Source organism: Nelumbo lutea, chromosome 2 (genome assembly GCF_056320005.1).
Source record: "Nelumbo lutea isolate HS-2025 chromosome 2, American lotus-T2T, whole genome shotgun sequence".
Lineage (NCBI taxonomy): Eukaryota > Viridiplantae > Streptophyta > Magnoliopsida > Proteales > Nelumbonaceae > Nelumbo > Nelumbo lutea.
This window is the reverse complement of record NC_142685.1, coordinates 45860950-45888791: the sequence shown is the minus strand read 5'-3', so window position 1 is coordinate 45888791 and position 27842 is coordinate 45860950. Positions and strand designations below refer to the sequence as shown.

At 41.6% G+C, this 27842-nt stretch overlaps 1 pseudogene across 1 annotated transcript in view; it reads right to left on the bottom strand.

Annotated features, from left to right (window-relative positions):
- LOC148870337 (uncharacterized) overlaps positions 1 to 13759 on the bottom strand; it is a 29279-nt pseudogene extending 15520 nt beyond the window's left edge. Inside the window, exons 1-6 of the transcript XR_016107262.1 lie at positions 13061 to 13759; positions 12297 to 12400; positions 11630 to 11716; positions 11411 to 11486; positions 11262 to 11336; positions 11113 to 11166 (exon numbers count right to left, since the gene is read on the bottom strand). The product of XR_016107262.1 is annotated as an uncharacterized LOC148870337 (transcript). The remainder of the gene's footprint in view (positions 1 to 11112; positions 11167 to 11261; positions 11337 to 11410; positions 11487 to 11629; positions 11717 to 12296; positions 12401 to 13060) is intronic.
- Between the last annotated feature and the right edge of the window lie 14083 nt (positions 13760 to 27842).

Here is a 27842-nt window from a genome sequence, read left to right as displayed (position 1 = left end):
GCTCCAAATCTGCCTAGCCGAAAAGTTTTCCTGACCTCAACTTATCAACTTACTGAACATAGACTTAACAGAAAACATGCCATCAGCTTCCCATTTCCATCTCCAAGCATCCTCCATGTTTGGGCCAATCCTCTGGTTCTGGAGCAGGCCCAACAGAATTGCATACTCCTCAATTTCCCAGTCAAAGAGGCACCTCCTACAAGTTAGGTTCCAACTGAAAGAGTTCCCATTCACATTGAAATTCTCAGCCACCGAGGAGTCCTAATTTACAGAAATTTGATACAAGAGAGGAAAGGCATCTTTCAGACACTTCAGAACACCAAGAGTCTTTCCAAAATTTGATTCTTTCCCCCATTTCCCAAGTTGTAACCAATTCCTTCCTTTCTTCATTATACCTGTCCAAATGGAGCTTATCCCTCTTGAAATAGGAAAATTGGATCTCCAATCACCCCAGTCCACTCCATATTTGTCCACAATCAGCTTTCTCCACCAAGCATTTCTTTCATTTGCAAATCTCCAAAGCCATTTACACAGGAGGGCAGAATTGAATTTCTTCAATTTTCTTATTCCCAACCCTCCAACTTCCTTAGGAAGACACACTTGATCCCAGTTTACAACATGAACCTTCTTCTCCTCCTCCCAACCTCTGAAGAGAAAGTTTTTCTGTAGTTGCTCCAATCTGTTAGCCACTTTGGAAGAAATAAGAAATAGGGAGAGGCATTAAGTAGGTAAATTAGAAAGAGTACTCTTAATCAAAATCACTCTCCCCCCAAAAGAAAGGTATTTAGCTTTCCAAGAAGCCAATTTCTTCTCCATTCTTTCAACCACTAGATTCCAAATCTGAGAGGAAGTATATTTAGCTCCAAGAGGGAGCCCCAAGTACTTGGCCGAAAGATGGGCAGTCTAACAAGCCATAACTTCTGCACAAACATCTAGATTTGTAACAAGACCTACAGGGATAATCTGAGATTTACTCAAATTAACCTTAAGGCCAGACACCACCTCAAACCAACTCAAAATTCCAAGCACCGCCTCCAGTTGATTAGGAGAAGCATCAACAAAGCATAAGGTGTCATCAGCAAATTGAAGAATATTGACTTTTTCTTTTCCCGGAGCAATTACAAAGCCCTCTCAAAGCCCATTCTCAACAGCCTTCTTGCTAAAGAGAGATAAAATTTCCATAACGCAAATGAAGAGTAGGAGAGAGAGGGTCACCTTGCCTCAAACCTCTTGAACTTCCAAAAAAACCCCGTCGTTTGCCCGTTAATTAAGATGGAGAACTTAGGAGTCTTAACACAAACTCTGATCCAGTTTCTCCAAAGCTGCCCAAAATTCATTTTCTCCAAAACCATATCCAAGCAATGCCAGTTAACATGATCATAAGCTTTTTCAATATCCAGTTTACATAGAACACTTGGGGTCCCCTCTCTTCTCTAGACTCCAACAGTTATTGGCAATGAGAACATAGTCAACCATTTGTCTACCCGGGACAAAAGCACTTTGGTTACAAGAGATAACATTGCCTAACACACACTTCATTCTTTCAGCCAAAACCTTAGCCAAGATTTTGTAGAAACTGTGCAAGAGACTAATGGGCCTGAAGTCCTTCAATATTGATAGCCCCCTCAATTTTTGGAATAAGAGTGATGAAAGTTGCATTCAGACTTCTCTAAAAGGAAGCATTAGTGTGAAATGCCTGAAACACCTGTATCGGATCACTCCTCACAATATCCCAACATTTTAAATAGAATAGATCAGAGAACCCATTAGAACCCGGTGATTTATCATTTTCTATCTTCTTTACTGCGCCCTTAATTTCCTCTTCTGAGAATGGTCTCTCTAACCAGATTTTCTGCTCTTCATTTAACTTATTAAATTGGAGCTCGGAGGGAAAAGGTCTCTGAATCCACTTCTCTTTATAAAGGTTCTTATTAGAAAGAAGTAGCTACAGATTTAACTTCAGAACTAGACTCACCACACCTGTCCTCCCACACCAGCTTGCTGATTGAAGAGAACCTAGCACGAGCATTTGCCATTTTATGAAAGAACTTTGTATTTTTATCCCCTCTTTAAGCCAAATGGATTAGCTCTTTGTCTCCACTTCCTCTCTTCCTCTTCCTCAACTGCCATCTTATCATATCTGATTTTTGCAATTGACCTCTTAAGTCTCAGATTTTCAGGCAAGGGACACACCTCTTGAAAACAAAAACAAATGGTTGAAGATTTCTGTTCTAATTTCATTGAGAAGATATGTACAAATATATACAACTTCTAAGAATCAATCTAGGAGCTATTCTAGGAAACTAACCCACTAATTTAGCCTAAAGAAAAAAAGGAAACTAAATCACAGCCTAAAAAAGGAAAATAATCACAGCCTAAATAAGAAAACAAATAACTAAAAAAAATAGGAAAGATTCTGACTCAGATTCCACAAGGAATAATCCTCGTCATTCCTTTCCAACACTCCCCCTCAAGCTGGTGAATGTGTATCAATCATTCCCAGTTTGGATACATTTGTCTCAAACCCAACCCTAAGTAATGGTTTAGTGAGGATGTTTGCTTCCTGTGATCCGGATGGCACATAGGATAGACAAATTTTTCCACTTTCGATCTCTGATTTGATGAAATTGTTGTCAATGTGAACATGCTTCATTCGATCATGTTGAATAGGGTTATGTACAATTGCTATTGCTGACTTACTGTCACTATACAGTTTCATTGGACTATCAAGTGGAACATTTAAGTCTGACAGTAGTCGTTCAAGCCATATTAACTCACAAATCCCTTGTGCAATTGCCTTGTATTCTGCTTTTGCACTACTTCTGGACACAACAGCTTGCTTCTTACTTCACCATGTAACAACATTCCGCCAAACCTTTGTACAATATCCTGTAGTAGACTTACTATCCTCAACCGAACCAGCCTAATCAGCATCTGCAAATCCCTCAACTAACCGATTATCACTTTTGTTGAACAATATACCCTTGCCAAGAGTTCCTTTCAAATATCTAAGGATCTTATCAACAACACACTGATGTCTCTCGGTTGGAGCATGCATAAACTGACTAACTATGCTAACACTATAGGCAATATCGGGCCTAGTAAGTGAGTGATAGATTAGTTTTCCCACAAGGCATTGATATCTCTCTTTGCTAACTGGAGGATCATTCTCAGAGATCTTATGCTTCCAATTCTTCTCTAGTGGAGTGCTAGTTGGACGACAACCAAGCTTCCTGATTTCCTTCAACAGATCTAGGATGTATTTTCTTTGAAAAATGAAAATACCAGTTTTGCTTCTAGCAATTTCCATCCCAAGGAAATACTGAAGTTTTCCAAGATCCTTAACTTTGAACTAAGATTGTAGTAGGCCCTTGAGATTCGTAATCTCATCATTGTCATCACACGTGATTACCATATCATCAACATACACAATCAAGATTGATTTTTTTTCATCCCTTGAATGTTTTATGAATAGGGTGTGATCTGCTTGTCCTTGTGTGTATCCAAATCTTTTTATAACTGTGCTGAATCGAGTGAACCATGCCCTAGGAGATTGTTTTAACCCATACAAAGACTTCTTCAATTTACACACTGATCCTGGTTTTTCTTTGTCTTCGAACCCAGGAGGCAGCTTCATGTAGACTTCTTCATCAAGAGTTCCATTCAGAAAAGCATTTGAAACATCCAATTGGTGCAAAAGTTTCTTTGTAGTCAAGCTCGTATGTTTACGTATACCCTTGAGCAACCAAACACGCCTTGTATCTCTTTATTTTCCCTTCCAAACCTACTTTCACTGTAAAAATCCACTTATAGCCCACTAACTTCTTCCCTTCAGGCATGTTTACAACTTCCCATATATTATTGTCATTTAGTGCATTCATCTCTTCCAATTTGAATCTCTCAAGGCATCACATATTTGCAGGAATTGTTACATTATCAAGTAGAGATACAAATGCCCTGTGAGTGTTAGATAAACGGCAATATGACAAATGATTTGAAATCGGATGTTGAGTACAAGATCTTCCCCCTTTCTTATGGCAATGGGAACATCCAAATCATCAATTGTAACAGCACCTCTTTGTGAATCTTGTGGTGAATCCGCCATAGGTTTCGATGATTGGTTTTGCTAAGTAACACGAGACCTCCTTAAGTAAACAATTAGTTCACTTTGTTGTCGGACTGATTCTCCCCCTTGACCGAGACCTGTGGTTATATCTGGTAGGGGTAATGGTGGAGACTTAGAGGATGGTAAAGTGGACACTGATGGAGACTGGGGCAAAAACACAGGAAGAGATATCGAAGGATCCCAATGATTATCTTCAATTAAGTTCTCCCCCTGAAGAGAATCATGGGAATAAAAGGATTGATCTTCTAGGAATGTAACATCATAGGATACATAGAATTTTTTTGTGACAGGATTGTAACATTTATATCCTTTTTTAGTGGGAGAGTATCCTATGAAGATACATTTGATGGCCTTTGGATCAAGTTTTCCCCGAGTAGGACTGGTATTATGAACAAACACGAAACAAACGAATATTTTTGGTGGGAGAGAGTTGAGTAAACGAATATGAGGGAATTCTTTTTGGAGACAACTAACTATTGTACGGAACTTGAGGGGTTTTGATGGAAGTCTATTGATTAAATAGGCAGCAACTAATACAGATTCTCCCAAAAAATGATGTGGAACAGAACTAGCAAACATGAGTGATCGATCTACCTCCAACAAATGACGATTTTTTCGTTCTGCAACACCATTTTGTTGTGGGGTAGATGTACATGAGCTTTGATGAAATATGCCATTTTGAATGAGGTAATCTCCAAGAATCTGTGCAAAGTACTCTCCTCCATTATCTGTGCAGAGTATGTGAATGTTGCATTGGAACATGTTCTTTATCATTTTATGGAACTGTTGAAACACATGCGGCATCAGATTTGTTCTTCAAGAGATAGACCCAACAAGCACGAGTATGGTCATCTATGAAGGTGATGAACCATCTCTTGCCTGTTAAATCCACAACCCGTGATGCTCCCCAAATATCACTGTGAACAGGATGGAACGGTTTGGAAGGTTTGTAATTGTGAATAGGATAATTTTTTCTAGACTATTTCGCAAGAATACATGACTCACAATGGAAAGAAGGATCTTTATTGAGAAATAAGTTTGGATACAAATGTTTCAAATATTGAAAACTAGGATGTCCTAAGCGTTTGTGCCATAGAATTACATTTGAATTCAACAAACTAGACACAGAAAGAGATAGATGTGGTTTTGACCTTGGAGAAGAATCAGTGAAATAGTAGAGACCATGTCGTTCTTCAGCATTGCCAATCATCTTCCCCAAAGACGGATCATGAAAAATACAACGATCACAAAGAAATGTTACTTTACAATTTTGATCCTTAGTTAACTTACTAACAGAAAGGAGATAATATCTTAAACTCGAAACATGAAGAACAGATTTCAAATAAAGTCCTTGGTAAAAAACATCTCCAACTCCAACCACAATTATTGTATTCCCATTTGCCACTAAGACTTTTATCTCACCATCACATTTTTTTATAATTCAAAAAAGTTGTATGATGTCCTATCATATGATCTGATGCACTGGTGTTAACAATCCAGTCATTGAGATCATCTTTTCGTGATAATAGAGATGATGAGATATTACCTCGTTGTGCAATTGTTGTTGTAGGTGTAGAACCTGATGCCTTAGAAATTTGTTGCTGGTGAAGAAGAGACCTTAAAATCTCCATTTGTTCCGATGTGAAAGTTGTTGTGTTAGGCTTCTTTGTCTCAACAGATTTGGCTACATGAGCTGAAGGGTTGCCTTTCCTTTGATTCTGTGGTTTCCAATCCGGAGGTTTTCCATGAATGTCCCAACAAGTCTCCTTTGTGTGATAACGGCTTTTTGCAGTGTTCACACCACTGGTGGTTTTCTTTTTTCTTCCAAGGTTAAGACCGAGTAGATGCAAGTGCAGATCCTTGAGATTGTTCCTCTAGGATTCCGTGTGAGGATGGGTTCAGCATGACTTTCCTCTTGCTTTCTTCTCGTCGAACCTCAGAGAACACCTCACGAAGTGAAGGAAGGGGTTTGATTCCAAGAATACGACCTCATACTTCACCCAGGTCTTTATTGAGTCCTTGAAGAAAATCAAATACTCAATCTTTCTCAAGGACTTGATTGTACAATACTCCATCATCAGTACACTTCCATGAAATTGTATAAAACAAATCCATTTCTTGCCATAGATCAATCAGCCTGTTGTAGTACTCTGTTACTGACATTGATCCCTGCCTTATGTTCCACAGGAGAGAACGAATTTCAAAACACTGAGACGTGTTTCCAAGATCTGAGTACATCTCCTTAACAGCCTTCCATATTTCGTGAGTATTCTTGTAAAACAGATACGTGCGTCCTATTTGTGGCTCCATGGAATTGATTAACCACACCATGACAATGGAATTTTCAGCTTCTCATGTCTTGTAACTCGCATCACTGCTCGCTGGAGGAGGGATTTCACCAGTAAGGTAACCCGTTTTTCCTTTTCCTCGAATTGCTAACAAAACGGATTGAAACCATTCACAAAAATTGGCCCAAATTTAATTTGTGTTGGTTAATCTACAGAGAATGGCTTATGTCAGAGGTGGTGAAGGAGGTTCCAAGGGATCTCGATGCATTCATTGTTGAATCTACTGCTGTCGAGTCCACTGTTGATGAAGAATGGCTCATTCCAGACATTGTCGCAAGCTCTGATACCATGAAAACAAAAACAAATGGTTGAAGATTTCTGTTCTAATTTCATTGAGAAGATCTGTACAAATATATACAACTTCTAAGAATCAATCTAGGAGCTATTCTAGGAAACTAACCCACTAATTAGCCTAAAGAAAAAAAGGAAACTAAATCACAGCCTAAAAAAGGAAAATAATCACAGCCTAAATAAGAAAATAAATAACTAAAAAAATAGGAAAGATTCTAACTCGGATTCCACAAGGAATAATCCTCATCATCCCTTTCCAACACCTCTTCAGCTCTATCAATCTCTACGATGGTTCTCAACAAAACCTTCTTATCAGTAACCCACTTCATATTCTTCTCCTTACTCCAAATTTTTAGTTTACCTTTGACAACCTTAAATTTTGATGCCATAACGAAAGAACTAGAGCCCTCCACTTGCAACTCATTCCACACAGAGCTTATTAAGGGGATAAGGTTGTCCTCCTCAAACCAAGCATTTTCAAACTTAAACAGGGATTTGACTGTCTCACGGATACCACAAACAAGCTGAATAGATCTATGGTCGGACATCGGTCTAAGAAGGGTAAGATGTCTGAAATCGGGAAAGAATTCATCCCAGTTTGAAGAAACCAAAAATCTGTCCAGCCTAACCAGGGTCGGGACAGATTGGTTATTGGTCCAAGTGAATCTATTACCCTGAATTGGGACGTCCATTAATTCCATATTGTTTAAGAAGTCAGCAAACATGTTCATCGAACCAGTTCTTACCCCCTATATTCTTCTCATCCACCAAAATAGTTGCATTAAAATCACCCCCAATTACCAAAGGACACTTTTGAGGGTCTCTCAAATCTGATAATTCCTCCCAAAAAGCCACCCGAAAATTAGAATCAACAGGACCATAAACGTCTGTGACTTGAATAAGTTTTCTATCTTGTAGTTTCAGTCTCAGAGTGATTGAGAAATTTTCAATTCTGCAAGAAACCAAAGAACAGAAAGTGGGGTCCCAAAGGCTCACAATTCCACCAGCACTCCCCAAGGCAACCAAGGCCTTCCATCTGACTTGACCCTCTCCCCAAACACTTCGAATTGTAGCAACATCAACCCACTCCAGCTTAGTCTCTTGGAGCAAGACAACCTTTGACTTCGATTGCTTCAAAGAATCACATACCATCATCCTCCTCCTTCCTGACCCCAGCCCTCTAACATACCAGGAAAGAATTTTCACTTCCATAAGAAAAAACTAAAGAAAAGGACCCACACCTCACATCTCCTTAGACCCCCTTGCAGCCCCTTCACTGCTCCCCGCCTTATCATTCAAACCCCAAGTTAATCTCATCATTTCTCTGCTTCTCTTTGTTTTTAATCCCCATTTTTTTGCCGTCAATTTTCCCCTCTTCATAAGCACTCTTTGTTCAATTCCTTCCAAGAACTTAATAGTATCAACTTCCATCCCCTCCATCGAAATTCCCAGGAAAGTCCCCAACCCCAGAGGTTTCGATGTCACCCAAGAAGATTGATTATTTTCAGACTTACTGTCCTTGCCTATCTCCGCGGATGATGAACTTGCTTTCCCCTTGTTTCCTATCAAGACTTTTCCGTTGCTTCTACTCATTTGCTTCGGGCTTACACCGCCCAACTCTTTGGATTGATCAAGACAATTCCCCACATTCCCACTATGAACCTCATTACCCACCATCGCAATAGGGGTCGCCACCAATGGGGTCTCTTCCACTGGCACCAGAGGCAGCTCTTGACTTTGTTGCCGCCTGTTGTCCATCTCACACGCACTTTTTGAAGAAGACCGAACTTTTTGAGATGAAGTAGCAGCCTGACTCAGATCACCCATCACCATATTATCAAGGCTAGGAATGTGGGATAGAGGAGAACCATCACTTGGATTCAACTGTTGTTTGGATGGCAGACTAACCCAGGCCGGTTCCAACCGAACCGGACCATAATTTGTTTGTCTACCAGTGGGCCACCAAGGCTCACTAAAAACTTTTTACCTTCAAGTTTCTTCGCCAATTGAGTAGAGCGGGTGGGTAGGCAAGGACTTAAACCTAGCTTGACTCGGATCCGGAACCTGAGTCCAAATCTGAATCTCCGCATCTTCCTTGGAATCCGATCCGGCCCCTTGTCAAGCCTCCCTCCCCTTAAACCTCGAGACCTCCACGTTCGACTCCGCGTGTAGTTCTTTAATGCATTGCTTTATGAGAGTTTTTAAATCCTCCACCCTCAGAAAATCCCCACTTCTTCCCTTCGTTAATTCTGGCGTGCAAGATTCAAAGCACTCAGCCTGAGGACGATCCTAGCCGTCCAGCGGAACTGCTTGTGGATGGATCAGATTGATCCCACGACCATCTTCTTCCCCTCCGTCGACCTCCAACGAGCTACTCAATGGCGGTTTGAAACTCAATGACCTTTTATGGAACTCTTGCGGCAATGAGCTTTCTCCCTCATCTTCTAAGACCATCGTGTTAGAGATTTCCAAGCTCCTTCCCTGTAATCGGAACTGACTGTTCTCATGAATCTCTTGCGTCCAACTTCGGACCGTCGACAGCAACTCAGGCCAAATACAGATTTCAAATACCGTCTCCCCCAAAACAACCTCCACTTTTTAAGGAATCTTCCCGACCTTTTCACCTTCATCCAAACCCACTCACAGGTTGAAAGCTCCTCAGGGGAGTCGTCAGTTTCCACAAAACCACCGCAAGCATCCCCTATGTTCTTGATCACACTCGAGCACCACAGTATCAGAGGAAGACCATACACCCTCACCCAGATGGTTTTTGAACGGTCTGAATTTTTGCTTGATTCTGGATAGAAGCAGCCAGCGCTTGGCCCCCACTAGTCCAAAAAGAGATGATTTCTCCCCATTTGCCATGGACCCTGCTTAAGGATCCAAGCCGTCGCTGATCTCGACGAGAATATGAACAGGAAGAGGTCATTGGCTAATTTCTTTACTTTCACTCCTCCCAACATCTACTTACCCATTTTTCCACTTCTTGAAAACTTGCCCTCCATTGAAATCTTCTCACCAAGCAATCTCTCAGGAATCTCCTTCTGGCCTCTACGCCTTGGGACTTTGTAAATATCATTTGTCTATCCTCCACCTTCTTGATTTCAGACTGCCCAAAATTCGGCCAAACTCCAGTCGTAACCGCCTTACTATAAGAGAAGTTCGGTCTCCTCCTCGCACCCCTCTCTATACCCCTGTACCAATTCCTAGCTTCCCATCTCCTTCCACCTCCCTGATCTTTCCAAAGAGATCTACCTCAAAACATCTTCCACCTCCCTGTTAGAGAGCCTCTTTCAACCATATGCTACTCAATCTTGAATTGGAATATGGGCAAATTTTCCCCAATGATCTGGAGCCATATCTCACCCTTAGGTCTTAAAAAAATGTTTAGTCAAATCATCCATGACAAATTGAAATATAAATAGACCTTTGCCAAAAAGAAAAACAATGACCTCTGTTTTTTATGCTTTAGAAAATCAAGAATAAGGTTTGAGCTCCAAGGACAGGAAGAGCACTAGAGAGCAGAACTGCACAAGTATGTTTTGGAGAAAAAAGCACAGTGTGTAAGCCAAAGACGGAGAATGGTTTAGGTCCTGATCGCTTGTTTGAAAGAAATGTTGCATTTCGGAGAGGAAACACACACACACACAACTGCACAAGTATGTTTCGGCTTCTCTCTCTTTACTTCTCTTCTGACTTCTGTCCTCTTTGCTGGAATCTTCTCTAAAACAGACCCTCAATTATTTCTGCTTCTATGGTCTTCTGGTCCCTTTGCTTTCTCAAGCACACAGATCTGAGATATCTTACTTTCTATTTCTTCTAATTACAGTGCAGACCTGAATTGATTTTATCCTATCTATTCCAATCTTCCAGATCCAAACCCTCCTCTGGCCCACCACAGTTCAAACCTGTAGGACAACCTCATACCTGCACTAAACCAGTCATTCCCTATTTCCTCTTTTTATACTTTTTCCACCCTTTTGTAATGTTTTAACCCAATAAGTGCCAAGCACTAGTCTGAGTAAACAGGAAGTGGCAGCAAGGTGAAATAAAGGAAAATTTATAGGTACTTATACTCTCTTCTTCCTTCAAATGTTGAATCAAAGTTGTCTACTTTCACAGAACACAAAGGCACAAAGACAGTGGAAATGTTGGAGCTTTCAATTTTTTTAACCTTAGAGGCTTAAACAGGTACAGCTGCTCAAACTGAATGGTCAAATGACAGGACCATGAGCTGGTAGTTTCAGTGATCCAACCTCCAGCTCTATTGAAAAGAAATGGTTATATAACAAAAGGAAAGGGAGGAAATAAAGTGTTTATAATAGTAACAGCCAAGCCAATACTTACTTGAATGTAATTCATAAGTGGGGTTGTCTTCCGTAACATAAGGCACGCAACAACCTAGAATACCACAGTGAAAAGACACTAGTAAACTAGTAATCCCACATAAAAACATCACATAAACAGACAAACAATAAATGAGACTCAAAGTATACCTTACTGAAGTACCCAGCCAGCAAGGTGCTATGAGGGCGATTTGGTTCCAAGAAGGAGAAAAGTAAGTCCATGAGCTGCAACCACACATAAAATTTAATTTCTATAAACAAAGATGGCTTGCAGAAACAGGAATAAAAGAAAGACATACCTCCTCTTCATCTACTAAGGTGTTAAGGACGGCATCAATTTCACACATAAATATCTCACAGGCAATGAAGGGAAACCTAAAACATGAAATAAATAATGTCATGGAAAGCAAAAAAAAAAAAAACAGCAGGAAAATATGTACTTTGGATACGTACAACACAAAACTCAATAAACCTGCAGTCTTAGAAGAAATTATTTCCTTCAAGTCAAAGTAGCTTACTTGAAAGCACGTTTCCTTTCAGCATCCTCTGGAGCTTCTTCTACAATATAGCGCAGCAACTGCTCAAGCTGGGCTCTGTCACACAGACTACAAAAGGGGGACTTGTAAGTGCCACTGGGGTCCCACCCCAAAAGTAACTTCACTGAGGTCTATGATATATGGGAAGAATGTTAGTTTCCAAAATGAATTGCATCTGCAATTCTTTATTGGGCATTCTTTTTCTTTCTTTCTTTACATACTTTTCATTTCAAATTTATTTTACATCTCGGTTGGACTTATTTCTTTGGATATTGAATTTCCACTTCTGATGCAATTTATGTCCAACTACAACAAAGATTCTTTTTCCTTGTTGGATTGTTTCTTTACTTTCTTCATATACTCAATTTCCGTTTGAAGACTTCACCGTCCATTTCCAATACTAGGTCATTGAACTTTAAGCTTTGGGTTTAATAAAAATATGAATAACTATTTCTGCTAATTTTACATACAGACACACACCAAGTAGAATTAATTGTTGCACGTGAATGACAAAAGAAAAAGTTATCGCACACATAAAACATATTGAATTGTTACACAGAAAGAACCAAAGAGAAACTAATTATTTCTTAGAAGGTAGACTCAAAATTGCAATATTGCATATATACAAGTGACCAGGAAAATATATTACAAATTTATGAGGCGACTGTTTACAGCTTTGCACTCATGTATTATTTCTTCCTCATCTAGTAGGTCTTCCAAAGTGAAGTTGTCCTTGTCTAAAACTGCTTCCACCTATAAAATATGAAAAGTGTTGGTAAACTCGAATACCAGAGACCAAAAAACAAAGAACGACCAAACTAGAAAAGAAAAGGGGAGGGGGGAATAACTGCTAATTCGACCAACGGTTCATCCAAACAAAACATAACGAGTACCTCAAAAAGGGAGAACAATAACAACAGTTACCTCAAAAGTTCAAGACGATTAACAGGCAAAAGAACACAAAGGTGCTAGTGCTAATGTGCTTGCTACTAGGAAAAAAATGAAAAGAAGAATGTCCATGTGAAGGGAAAGGTAGTTCCACGACTTTCAATCTCAACCCACGTGGCAAGTTAGAACATATAAATGAATAAATAGAAACATTCCCTTCCTCTATAACCGATAAGTAACACTAACCAGTGCAGTAAATCCAAATTCAACCCTAATGCATCGAACTGGCAATCTCTCGGAAGCTTATCAGCTAAAAAAGTTGCATAAATAATATCAAAACAACCACATACTCATCCGTTTTTCCAATTACGCTTGAGCTTACCAGCTTAGAATTTGCAATCTTAACATCATAAATTTCACAAGTAAACTATACAACAAAAAGTAACTGCCATTGACAGACAGAAACCCTAATCAAGCAGCTGAGACTGTCGACGGAGAGATATAAAAAGATAGGGTTTCGCTTACAGGAGAAGAGGCGGAAAGAGCTGTCATGCGCCAAAACATCTTCAAATCAGTAACTTAACGGACATGCGAGCATGAAAGCAACAGTTCTGCAGATCTGCGGACTTAAATAAGAAGATGAACGAGAACAAACGTTATAATGTTAACGCCGTCCGAGATTTAAGAATCCCAAGCAGAAAAGGCGGTGTTTGAACTTCTAAGTTCGATTGTTCGAAGCTTCTACCCAGGTTTTTGAAAACAAAAGTTTTCAGAGAGCAGGGAGGGAGAGTAAGCAAACCCGCGAAGATCAAAACCCCCCAAAATAACCGATACACAATGCAGATTGCGCTGATGCATCAATAAAAAAGGCCGGCATTAACAAAACCAAATGTGAATATATCCAGGGCAGAGCTTCATATACTGATACTGATAGATACTTTGCTTTTGAAAAATAACCGCGATTTTTTATCAGGCGATTAAAAAATCGGAGTATGGATCTCCTGCGCCTGACGATAAATTCATTCCAACTTCCTACCAATATAACCTTACCCCGCACATTTCATATATAACGGGTCCCACTTTTATTATAGGTCTACCGGATCATGTTAGTGGGAGTTGGAACGTGTTTTATCGACAAGAGATCCCAATTAAAAAAAAATGACCGGATGGGCCGGAGAAAATCGTGTACACCAATGAGATTACATGTGCCTCCGACAATGCCTTAGAGCAAATCCCCACCTTGTATTCTGAAAAAATAACAAGTACGGGAGATGATGAGGACAAAGGTTCTAAATATCGATATCAAGGGTGTATCGACCTGTATCAGCGCATTTTTTTTATGTTTTACATTTTTTAAATGATTTAGAGGGGCCGGTTTAAGGCTCGGCTACCCTTTAAACCAATGGTTGACCTGATATAACCCTGTAGGGGCGTATCAGGAAGCTATCGGTATGATATGTATAATTATACATTAAATAGTTTTTTATTTTATTCAATGGATTGTAAAAGATGTCACTAATATTGGATGTTAATTACTTATGGTTGGCTTTTTTTTAAGTCCAATGTCTAAATTGGCCTTTTTATTAATTTAAGGGTAAAATTGTCTTTTTATGCATAATACAAGGGTTGCCAGAGCCGATAATCCCAATGTTGTGATTTATTTAAATTAGAAAAAAAATGGTGGCTACTTACAATTCGGTTTCCTTTTTATTTAGAAATTGATTGTAATCACTCACTCCCCCTTTAATCTATAAACTAGAGGGGACCCGTACGATGCACGGGATAACGAAATGCAATTTTTGACAAATCATTGTAATTTATCTAGGTTCATATTATTTGATAATTTGAAGTAATTGTCATCCCAAGTTCTACCGATTTTTTGAATTTAATGGTTATTTTTATAAAGTTATACTAGTTTCATCTATTTTATCATATTTTATGGAAATTAGTGCTTATTTTTCCCTAAGTTCCACTAATAATTGGTCATTTCTATTATATAATAATTTATGATAATTTTTGGTAAATATAATATTTTATGGAAATTTGTAGTTATTTTTGGCTAAGTTCTAATAATTCTTGGTAATTTCTATTATATACTAATTTATTGGTAAATATATACTAATGTATTATATTTATTTTATGATAGTTTATTGGTAAATTATAGTAATTTATCAATTTTATGGAATTTAGTGGTTTTTTTTACATCTACTAATTTATGTTAATTTTTGGCAAATTATTTTAATGTGTTTAGGATTATATTATTTGACAATTTCAAGTAATTATCACCCTAAAGTCTACTAATTTGTGATAATTTCTTTTGATTTATATTTAGTAAATTTTTAAAAAATATTGGTAATTAATGTCTAATAATGGTAATTTTTTTAATTTATATTTTATAATTATTTGACAATTGTTATTGTTACATTATTTGACAATTCTAGGTATAATAGTTATCAAATTTAAAAAAAATAAATCAAATAGCAATATTTTTAACTTGAAATATGTAACAATATTCAAAGCACAAAATCTATAAATGTAAACCAAAGCAATTCAAGGTTCAAAGTATCGGCCCATATCAGTCGATACGTATCATGTTGGTGGCTTCCAAATATGCCCCTATAGAGGTTGTATTAGGTTAGCCACTACTGGTTATGAGGGTAGACAGGCCTTAAACCAGCCCCTCTGAATTGACTTCGAAATAAAATAAGTAAAACCTAAAAAAAAAGCACCGAGCATAGCATATCGACCCGTGTCAATATTTAGAACCTTGAAGCAATTCATTAAGCTAAATACAAATAGCAATTTTAACTAACATTATGTAACAATCTTCAAAGCACAAAACTCAAAAATTTAAACCAAAGAAATTCAATAAGCAAAAAAGCAAACATTATTTTTGTTGATTGTTGTTGTTGTTGTGCGATCCGGTCACTCCTAACTAGCACTCACATGGTTCCTGAGAGGTACTTGAAACGAGGAGGAAGAAGAAGGATTCCCGGGGGGTTTGCCCGGCGGGAATGCTCCGACGATTAAGTCAGTATTCTGTGTGAGAAACAAAGGGAGGACGAAGGCTAAGAGTGCAGATTGCGCAAATGGTTCAAAGATACCTTGTTCCTTGAGAATAAGCCCCTTATAACAGAATTCTGTCGCATCAGGCCCTCTAGCTTCTGACAAGGCAGGTATAACCGCCACTGTCAGTCTGCCACAGTCGTTACAGGCAAGGCTGAGGTGGCACGCGCGGGGCCGTCGTCGCAGGGTACGTGCCTGTCAGGTGTAAGACACCTTCTAAAGGTGGCAGGCGCGACGATGTCTAACGAGGGACATGGTTGTTGTCCCCAGATTTGTCAAGCACGGTGGTCGGGCAGGAGATCTTTCGGCGGTACGCCAAACTACCCTTTCGCGAGTTACCCCATGCCAGGCTATCCCATAGGCGGCAAGCTGCCTGTGGCAAGCTATGCTGAGCTGTTTGGCCCGAAGTGTTTTCACCCCGAGGTGTCTAGAGGTGGGTCAGTGAGCTCCCATCGAGGAGTGGCCCGAAGTCCATTGGGAGGAGCTCGGGTATCGAGAAAGGTCAAGGTACCCTGACCTCGGGGCACCCTGAAGTGCCTTAACCCTGGGGAGGAGATGCAAACAAGACCGCTTCTGGCAAGTAGTTTATCCACCCAGTTGTCAAGCTCAACTCGGTGAGACCCTCCCCTGAGTTGTGGTTATGTCAGTTGCGCTATCACGCTGAGTCACTGTTTGAGCAAGGTCAAGCCCACGTGTACCCGTGCTGCGAGGTCGGGTCAAATCACCCTCCATCCATTGCCCCCCACTCCTTGCGCTGGCGGCGATGACCCAGCGCGGGGAGGGCATGACGCGTCAGGTGGATTTGACATCGGTATTTATGCCGCTTTGTTGTGCGCTCCGTCTAGCTGGACCGGTCTAGTGCCCAGTTCGATCGAAAAAAGACTCGAGTAGCGCCCAGATCACACACGGACTTCACGTGACTTGGACTTTGCGAACGTCAAAAATGTGCTAAATCATTTTTGCCTCGATGAACCCGCAAATGTGGCTATAAATAGGGGGTCCCTTGGCCATTTTCTTCGCCACAAAGCTTTCGTCGTTAGCGTTTGAGCTCGTGCCAGGGGTCTCTTAGCTCGGGTCTTCCAGTTCATCCTATTCTTCCAGTCTAGTTGCGTTTCTTTGGTGAGTCCTCCCGAGCTTCCTTTTCCCTTCTAGTTTATTTCCTTCCCTTCAGTCTGCTATGTCATCTAGCATAGACAACCTCATCGACGAGCCCGAGGTGGGTACCTCGGCTCGGGGTGTCCCTTCTGTCGCCCAGCCATCCGATGTACGGGTGGCTTTGGGTCATTTGGCATCCACTTCCCACCGAGGTCGAGTGCCAGATCAGTTTAGCCCTTCTATCATGACTGTGGAGAGACTCCAGGACATCATACAGAAGTTTCATCTTCCTAGGGAGTACTCTTACAGTCTTCCCACCGGCAGTTTCCCATGGAAGCACAGTCCTGACGAGATCGTGGTCTTCAGGGAACAATTGGTAGTCGAGCTCTGGCTTCCTCTCCACCACTTAATTTCTGAGGTGCTGGTGCACTTCAACATAACCTTGGACCAACTTCACCCGAATTCCATATGGAATATAGTTGGGACCATTTCTCTCTGCTTCAACCGTTCTCTTCCTATTGACCTTGATATCCTTAGCACCATTTTGGCCATAAAGAAGAGTGCTTCGGGCACTCTCCCTGGGCATAGACAATCTTACTACCTGTCTCCCCGCCCGAGGTTCAAGCTTATGCACAGACTCCAGTGTAAAGTTCCGGCCTGGAAGCGGGACTACTTTGTAGTTCAGAGCAGCACGGGGTGGCCCTTCCCTACTGACTAGAGGGTGGTTGTTCAAGACCCTGGTGTCATCTTAGATGGGAAGACCAAGGAGGCACTCCATATGCTGTCTCAGCTCGGGCTAACTTATAAAGACTTCACATCCAAAGAGAAGCTCGCCTAGGTCGGCTTGAGCTCGGGTAGGTTTTGCTTTACTTTGGCCTTTTGCGCGTATGCTTACTTCGGATTGCTAATGTCATGTCTTGTTGCAGGTCCCATGGAGGCGGAGAGAATAGATAACCAGAAACTCTTCCACCAGATGAAGAGAAAGAAACGCATAGCTAAGAAGGCGTGCGTTGAGTCCCCGCAAGCTTCATCCGAGGCTCAACCTCCGTAGACTTCAACTCCGGGGCCCGAGGTGGTGGTGGCAGACCCTGCCATCGACTTGGAAGGAGGGGCGGTGCCTCAGGGGCCCGAGGTGGTAGTGGAGTCTGCCGTCAGGCCCACCGAACCTGCTGCAAAGCCCACTGAACATGCTGCTAAGAGCGTTGTCGAGGCTTGTGCTACAGTTGCTGCTGCCGAGGCTCATCCTGCCAAAGTTGCCGCCGAGGCCTCTGAGAGTTCCACTCACGATGTAGAGATGACGGCGTCTAGCTCGGAGGGCCAGGGGAGTCAAACCATGTAGCATTGAGAAGAGCAAGCTGGTTACATACCCGGGGAAGGTCAGCGAGTGGGTTGATCTCACTTCTGGTCAACTCGGTGCCCGAGCTTCCACCCATACTATGGTGGTGAGTCTCCTTTTTCCCCCTTCTTTTTTCTTCTCTTTTTTTTTTTTTATTTCCCTCTTGAGAGTGACGCCTCGGCTCGGTGCCCGAGCAGCTCGCTGTCAGGTCCACCGCCTGGAGAGTGACGCCTCAGCTCAGAAGAGCTTCATCGAGGTGTTAATGGTAGAGAAGGGGGAGCTGGCCCGAGACAAAGATAAGCTGAGGGCCGAGGTAAACGAGCTCAAGGTCGGTCAAGAGGCCTTAGGGCTTGAGGTGAACAGCCTCAAGGCTGAGCGGAATGCCCTGAAGCTCGAGATGCAAGACCTCAAGGAGGTAAAGGGGAAGCTAGAGCACGAGGTGGAGTACCTCCAAGAGGATATAAGAGAGAAAACCGCGATCTTCGAGGGTGCTCTCAAGGAGGCCAAGACTCAGGCCATCATTGACTATGTCAAATCTTCAAGGTTTGATGACGTGATTACCGAGGCCTACCGCAAGGGCTTCAAGCTCAGTCAATGGCTAATCAGGCACCTCTACCCCGACCTGGATACGAGCGCCATCACGACTTCACGGATCACTAACGACATCATGCGTCAGTCAAAAGATGATCCAGATTTTGAAGATGAGGCGCCGAAGATGAAGCAGAGGATGCTGGCCCAGTTACTGCTCCTGAGGAGGTCCCTAATAGAGGCAACGAGCTTCCGAAGTAGTTTGCTCCCTGTATTTGTAAACTTAATCTTCTCCATTTTTCTTTCTTGTAATCAAGATGTTCTTAATGGAATTTGTGTAATGAATCTTTTGCAATGAAGAGATTTTTTCTTTTTGTCAAAAGTTTGTGCAATTCATTTTTGTCGAAATGGTTATCTCACCCCAAGCTGTTAACCTATCGAGTTGAACTTCCGAAGTGGGTGTTCCTTAATGGCCATTGTGGCCCTGAACTGTTTAGTAGGGGTAGCCTTGTGTATGCCAGGGTGAGGGACATAGTAGGGCGCATGCCCGACCTGTCTGCACCCGAGGTAGGTTGTCGTTTGTTATCCTTAAGGTTTGTGCCCGAGCCGCCTACACCTCAGGCACTGCAAGTACTTAGTTCATGCTGATGGGGCAACTTAGCTTTGTATGCTACCGAGATTTCTTCATTAGCTCGGCGTTTCAGCCCTTAGGCTGGAGGAGTGGCTCGTGGTCCACTCTCGGAGTCTGCCCATGCCATAGAAGCGACTGGGTCCTGTTGTGTCGAAGTCATATTAGCTCGGTATTTTGACCCTTAGGCTTTGGGAGTGGCTCGTGCCATACTCAATTCTTACAGATAGTATTGTCTTAGGTTAACAATATTTCATGCCCGAGGTACTTGTTTCCATTCAAGGGTCTCGAGCTCGTACGTTCCTTCCCCGAGCACTCGCTTCACTCGATAGGGACCTTCCCAGTTGGACCCGAGCTTGCCAGCGCCAGGCTCAGGTACCATAACTTTACGAAGGACCAGGTCGCCAACGCAGAGGTTCCACCTCTTGACCATGGCGCTATAGTACTGAGCTACTCTCTGCTGGTAGGCTGCAGTCTTGATGTATGCGAGGTCCCTTACTTTGTCGAGTAGATCGAGGTTGGTACGTAGCTCATCTTCGTTTGTCAGATCACTGTATGCTTCTAGTTGCAGCGTAGGTACTTCGATCTCTGCGGGATCACTGCTTCGGTGTCGTAGGTGAGATTGAAGGGTGTTTCTCCCGTGGTGGTCTTTTCTGTGGTCCGGTATGCCCATAGAACATTGGGTAGTTCATCTGCCCACAATCCTTTAGCTCGGTCCAACCATGCCTTTAATCCGCGGAGGATGGCTCTGTTTATGACTTTTGCCTGACCGTTTGCTTGAGGGTGTATAACTGAAGTAAAATTCTGTCGGATTCCCATGTCTTGGCACCAGCCTTGAAATTTGATGTCCTCAAATTGCTTGCCGTTGTCGGAAATCAATACCCGAGGTAATCCGAAGCGGCACACTATGTTCTTCCAAAAGAAGTTTTGAACATTTTAGGTTGTGATTGTTACGAGGGGTTCGATTTCTACCCACTTGTTAAAGTAGTTCACTGTTACTACTAAGAACTTCCTTTCACCCGTTGTTGGTGGGAATGGCCCGAGTATATCGATGCCCCACTGTGCAAAGGGCTACGGGCTGGTGAGATACTTGAGGTTGACAGTGGGTTGGTGGTGAATATTGGCATGTCTTTGGCATTTTTCACATTTTCAAACGAGCTCAATAGCATCTGTCTTCACTATTGGCCAATAATATCCCTATCGGAGTGCCTTCTGGGCAAGGGCCCTGCCCCTCAAAGTGTCCGCTGCATAGACCCTCATGAGTGTCGCAGAGTACGAGCTCGGCTTCGGTAGATCGCAAGCAACGCAGGTAGGGAAGCATGTAGGATCTCCGATATAGCCGTTCGTTTATCATGACGTATTTGGTTGCCTGGCGTTGCACCCTTCTGGCTGAATTGTGATATGCAGGAAGGGTCCGATGTAGCAAGAAGCTCACGAGCGGGTCAATCCAGCTTGACTTTGCTTGAACGACGGGAGCGACCTCCTTTGCCCCCCGAGGCAGGTCCTCTATGTATACAGTTCTCATTGTGATGTCGCTAGTGTTGGCTAACTTGGACAAGGCGTCGACATCAACATTCTCCGATCCTAGGGATTTGTCTAATGAAGTGTGACTGGAAGTTGAACAGGGCCTCTCTAACTTTGGCTAAGTAGGCGACCATGGTAGGCTCGCGAGCTTCGTACTCGCCAGTGACTTGGTTGACCACGAGCTGGGAGTCGCTACAGATAACGATGTGCTTGGCTTTTACTTCTCTGGCTAAGGCTAGTCCAGCTATCAACGCCTCGTACTCTGCTTCATTGTCAGATGCCGCGAACTCAAAGCATAGCGCATACTCCAGTTCCGTGCCACTTGGGCCGTGCATAACTATTCCGGGTCCGCTACCCTGTTGGTTTGAGGAGCCATCTACATGAAGGATCCAGGGCTCCTCATCCCAACTCGCGCTTGGCCTAGCTAGGAGAGATGCGACACTGGATGCTACCTCATGGAGCTCGGACTGAACCGGCCTGGGAGCTTCGGGCTCACCCGAACTAAGGACCCCGTGCTCAACCGGCCTGGGAACTTTGGAGCTGAATGTGCACTCAGCGATGAAATCTGCTAAGGCTTAAGCCCTAATGGCAGTTCGCAGCTTGTACTGGAGGTCATACTCACTGAGCTCAACGGCCCACTTCGTCAACCGACCAGAGACCTCAGGCTTGAGTAAGACTTGCCTCAGATGTTTGTCGGTGAGGACGATAACAATATGAGCTTGGAAGTACGAGCGGAGGTTCCGAGCTGCAATTACCAGTGTGTATGCTAGCTTTTCTATCTCTGGGTATTTCATCTTTGTTATCTGCAATACTTTACTAACATAATAGATGGGTCGTTGGACCCAATATATTTTCTTTATTAGTACCGAATTAACCACTTCGTCGCACGCCAAGAGGTACAGTTCTAAAACATCGCCCCCCTCGGGCTGGGTTAAGATCGGCACACTAGCAAGGTATTTCTTGAGCTCGTCAAACGCGAGCTAGCAATCTTGGGTTCATTCGAACCCTTTGCTCTTAATTGCCTTAAAGAATGGCAGACAGCGGTCCGCCGACTTGGACATAAAGCGGCTCAAGGCGGCTATGCGGCTATTCAACCTTTAAACCTCCTTCAACTTTTGGGGCGGTCTCATTTCTAAGATGTCCTTAGTCTTATCCTGGTTGGGTTCAATGCCGCGCCGGTTAACAATGTATCCTAGGAACTTGCCCGAGGTCACACCGAACACACACTTGTTTGGGTTCAGTCTCATATTAAACTTACGCAAAATTTCAAAAACAGAATACAAGTCTTGTATTAATTCATGTGAGAATTGAGTTTTGACGACCATGTCGTCTACATAGCATTCTACTTTTCTACCAATTAATGGCGCAAACAACTTATTTACAAGCCTTTGAAAGGTTGCCCCTGCGTTTTTCAACCCCAAAGGACATAACCTTGTAACAGTATAGACCGAACTCCGTGATGAAGGCAGTCTTTTCTTCGTCCGCTGGGTCCTTCTTGATTTGGTTATAGCCCAAATAGGCGTCCAAGAAACTTAGCAACTCGTGCCCTGAGGTCGCATCCACCAAGCGGTCAATTATGGGGAGCGGGAAGCAGTCTTTTGGGCAAGCCCGGTTTAGGTCGGTGTAGTCAACGCACATGCGCCACTTGCCGTTGGCCTTCTTTACCAGGACGGGGTTAACTACTCAGCTCGGGTAATGGACTTCTCTTATGAAGTCAGCTACGAGGAGCTTCTCGACCTCATTGTTGACCACTTTCCACCGCTCTAGGGCTAGGTTGCGTTTCTTCTGTCTAACGGGCCTAACTACAAGATTAGTATTCAGCTTGTGAGTTATAAGGTCATGGTCTATACCGGGCATCTCTGTCGCAAACCATGCAAAAATATATAAATTTTAAAGTAAGAAACTTACCAGTTCGGATCGTAGAGGTTCCTGGATGGAAGCGTCGATCTGAAGCGTCCGAGTTGGGTCTGCTGCTGAGATCGAAACTGTGATTGTTTCTTTCGTGGATGCGGCTCGTTCTTCGCCTTGGTCCATAGGCCGCTCCAGTTCGAGGTCGTTGGCCACCTTGGTCTTTTCCTTTAGGGCGGCAACATAGCACTTGCGGGACTCGAGCTGGTCGCCCCGCGCTACCCCCACACTGAAGTCTATAGGGAACTTCATTGCCAAATGGTAAGTGGAGACCACCGCCCGTAGGATATGGGTGATCGCCTGACCTATTATGGCATTGTATGGGGAGAGGGTCGCGACCACCAGGAAGTCATGGCTGAGTCTGACTACGCAAGGCCATGTGCCAACTTCCACAGGTACTGTTATTGTCCCAAGGGGCCGGACTTCTTCTCCACTGAAGCCCACCAAAGGAGTGTCCGCAGGTTTCAAGTCACTTTTCTACAACTGAAGCTGGTCGAGCACAGCTTTGAAGAGGATATTTGCCGAGCTGCCCGAGTCAACGAGTACGCACCTAACCTCAAGTCGTTGATCACCAACTTTATCACAAGTGCGTCATCGTGGGGGTAGTGGACCTCTCGTGCGTCATCTTCTGTGAAGAAAATTGGTTCTCTTGGCCTCGGCCGCTTCAGAGGATTCCGCTCTTCCTGGGCCGTGTCGCGAACTGACGTCCGAGCTGCCGTTGAAGTGCAACCCGCGACGATCGAACCTCCCACTAAACATGGATGGTGCTCCGGACCGGCCTCTCTTCCGGAGGCTGCCTCTGTGACTGCTCGGCTGACCTGCTGCTGGACTCGAGAGCATCCTTACCGTGCTCCCCTTGTCGACCTACTTTATTATTATTATTGTTGTTTTGTACAAAGTTCCTTAAATATCCGTAACAGATGAGTTCTTCAATCTCGTCGCGGAGATTTTTACAATTTTTTGTACTATGACCGTGATCTTTGTGAAAGCTACAGTATAGATTCTTATTTCTCTCACTGGGATTTCCCCTCAAATGGGGTGGCCACTTCATATACGAAGCATCCTTGATTGCCATCAGGATTTCGGCCCGCTTTGTGTTCAGTGGGGTGTAATCAGTTCGGTCTGTTGCAGGAGCTCGGAATGATTGACCTGGCTTTGCCCCCTGAGCTGCATCCCTTTTCTTTCGGTTGTCCCCTTGTCTGGAAGGCTCTCCTTCCCTCTTCCTCTTTTTCGGGCACACTCTCACCCTTCTGGTTGATCTCCTCTTTGGTGGCTATGAACTTATTTGCGAGCTTAAGAAATTCAGTTATGGTCGCTGGTTGGTTGACGACCATGTGTCATTTGAACTCTGTGTGTGTCACGCCTTTCTTAGCTGTTGCGAGGCGCACGGCGGGGTCCATGCGCGGTATCTACATGCAAGCATCGTTGAACCGCTTGACGTAGCCCCGGATGGATTCTCCTTCTCTCTGCACTATGCTGAGGAGACTCTCTTCAGTTCGTAGGCACCGCTTACTGGTAACAAAATGGGACATGAAATCCTGCGCAAACTGCGCCCAACTTCTTATTGATCCGGGTGCCAGGTTCCGGTACCATGTCCGGGCTACTCTTCTGAAAGTGGTGGAGAAGGCCACGCACATGCACGACTCACTTGCTCTTGCTAGGTGCATTTGCGACTGGAAGGCATCTATGTGATTATTTGGGTCGAACGACCCGTCGTACTTATCAAGAGGGGGGATCTTAAAATCTTTAGGCATTGGGACCACGAGCTCGGGAGACAGGGGGATTGAACTGAAAGGATGTGTGCCTTGACTTCGCCTGAGCTTACCTCCTCGAGTGGGTTGTGGGTGGTAGACCAGCGAGCTCGGAGTAAAGAGATGTGAAAATTTGGAAAAAGGCTTTTCAAAGCGTTTCCCACAGACGATGCCAAATGATGTTGCGCGATCTGGTCACTCCTAACTGGCACTCACGTGGTTCCTGAGAGGTACCTGAAACGAGGAGGAAGAAGAAGGATTCCCGGGGGGTTTGCCTGACGGAAACGCTCTGACGATTAAGTCAGTATTCTGTGTGAGAAACAAAGGGAGGACAAAGGCTAAGAGTGCAGATTGTGCAAGTGGTTCGAAGATACCTTGTTCCTTGAGAATAAGCCCCATATAACAGAATTCCGTCACACCAGGCCCTCTGGCTTCTGACAGGGCAGGTATAACCACCACTGTTAGCCTGCCACAGCCGTTACAGGCAAGGCTGAGGTGGCACGCGCAGGGCCGTCGTTGTAGGGTACGTGCCTGTCAGGTGTAAGACACCTTCTAAAGGTGGCAGGCGCGACGATATCTGACGAGGGACATGGCTGTTGTCCCCAGATTTGTCGGCTACGATGGTCGAGCAGGAGATCTTTCGGCGGTACGTCGAACTACCCTTTCGCGAGTTACCCCATGTCGGGCTATCCCATAGGCGGCAAGCTGCCTGTGGCAAGCTATGCCGAGCTGTCTGGCCTGAAGTGTTTTCGCCCCGGGGTGTCTAGAGGTGGGTCAGTGAGCTCCCGTCAGGGAGTGGCCCGAAGTCCATCGGGAGGAGCTCGGGTATCAAGAAAGGTCAGGGTACCCCGACCTCGGGGCACCCCGAAGTGCCTTAACCCCGGGGAGGAGATGTAGGCAAGACGACTTCTGGCGAGTAGTTTATCCGCCCAATTGTCGAGCTCAACTCGGTGAGACCCTCCCCCGAGTTGTGGTTATGTTAGTTGCGCTGTCACGCTGAGTCACTGTTTGAGAAAGGTCAAGCCCACATGTACCCGTGCTGCGAGGTCGTGCCAAATCACCATCCATCAGTTGTTAACATTATTTATTAAATATTTAATTATTAACAACATCTAACAATAATAGTAAGTAATTACAATATTTTATTAAATAATTAGTAATGTCAGTTTTAATAATATTATTTAGTTATTTTAATATAACAATAATTATTAACTTTATGAATAGGATTTATTAACAATATTCATTAAATTAATAATGACCAAAATTAAATTAAATTATTAGTAATACTTAGTAATTATAATATTTTATTAAATAATCAATAACAATACTTTTAATAACATTTTTAATTGTTTTTAATATAACAATAATTACTAAATTTATTAGTATTATTTATATATTTAATTTAAAGTAAAATTAAAGTAAATATCTATTTATTAGCAATATTTATAACAACAATAATTATTAATTATAATCCCTAATTATATATTTATTAAATTCTTGCAATAATCAATAATTATTAAAACCTTGTTACAATAAATAGATAATAGTATTTATCTAAGCTAGGTTTATAAATAAAATCGGGTTTGGTATTTATAATTAGTAATAGTTAGTAATTTTAATAGTAATGGTTAGTAATTATATTCGTTAATGGCAGTAATTGCCATTTGGAAAAAGGGGAGACCACCCCTTTCGTATTAATATATATATATATATATATATATATATATATATACTAGCAGGGACCCGTGCGATGCACAGGAAAATGAAATGCAATTTTTGACAAATTATTGTAATTTATTTAGGTTCATATTATTTGATAATTTGAATTAATTATCACCATAAGTTCTACTATTTTATGGAAATTAGTTGTTATTTTTCCCTAAGTTCTACTGATTTCTATTATATAACAATTTATGATAATTCTTGATAAATATAATAATTTATGAAAATTAGTGGTTATTTTTGGCTAAGTTCTACTAATTTATGGTCATTTTTATTATACTAACTTATGAGGATTTTTTTGTCAATATATACTTTTTATATGATAGTTTATTGGTAGATTCTAGTAATTTGTCAATTTTATGGAATTTAGTGGCTATTTTTGGACATTTCTATTAATTTATAATAATTTTTGGCAAATTATTTTTATGTACTTAGGGTTATATTATTTGATAATTTCAAGTAATTATCATCATAAAGTCTACGAATTTGTGATAATTTCTTTTGATTTATTTTTAGTGTTTTTTATAAATATTGGTAATTTATGTCTAATAATGGTAACTTCTTTTACTTTATATTTGATTACTTTTATAATTATTTGACAACTATTATTATTATATTATTTGACAATTTTAGGTATAACAATTATCAAATAAAAAAACCAATTAGCAATATTTTTAACTTACAATATGTAATAATCTTCAAAGCACAAAATATAAAAATGTAAACCAAAGCAATTCAAGGTTCAAAGTATCGACACGTATCGGCCTGTATCGACCGATACATATGATGCTGGTGGCTTCCCAATATGCCCTACAGGGGTTGTATAGGGTCAACCATTGGTTTAGAGGGTAGCTAGGCCTTAAACCGGCCCCTCTGAACCAATTTTGGAAAGAAAAAAAAAGAAATGACACATGGCGTATCAGCCCGTGCCAATCTTTAGAACCTTGAAACAGTTCATTAAGTTAAATGCAAATAGTGTTTTTAACTAACATTATGTAACAATCTTCAAAGCACAAAAACCCAAAAATTTAAACCAAATATTAGCAAAGATAAACATTATTTTTGCTGGTTTTTGTTAACATTATTTATTAAATATTTAATTATTAACAACATTTATCAATTATAGTAAGTAATTATATTATTTTATTAAATAATCAGTAATGATAGTTTTAATAATACTATTTACTTATTTTTAATATAGCAACAATAACTAGATTGATGAATTGGATTTATTAACAATATTTATTAAATTAACAATTACCCAAATTAAATTAAATTATCAGTTTTTATCGGTAATAGTTAGTAATTATAATATTTTATTAAATAATCAATAACAATATTTTCAATAACATTTTTAGTTATTTTAATATAAAAATAATTACTAAATTTATTAACAATATTTAAAGTAAATATCTATTTATTAACAATATTTATAATAAAAGTAATTATTAATTATAATCACTAATTATATATTTATTAAACTACTGAATAATTGGTAATTATAAAAAATGGGTTAAAATAATTAGATAACAGTATTTACCTAGACTGGGCTTATATATAAAATCGGGTTTGGTATTTATAGTCAGTAATAGTTAGTAATTATAATCAGTAGTTAATTACATTCAATAATTAAATTATTGTCATTTGGCGAAAGGGGAGTGCTCCCCTTCCGTATTAATATATATATAAAAGATATATGATTAATAAATTTTACATGACAATATATAACCCACAAATAATGTTGGCTTA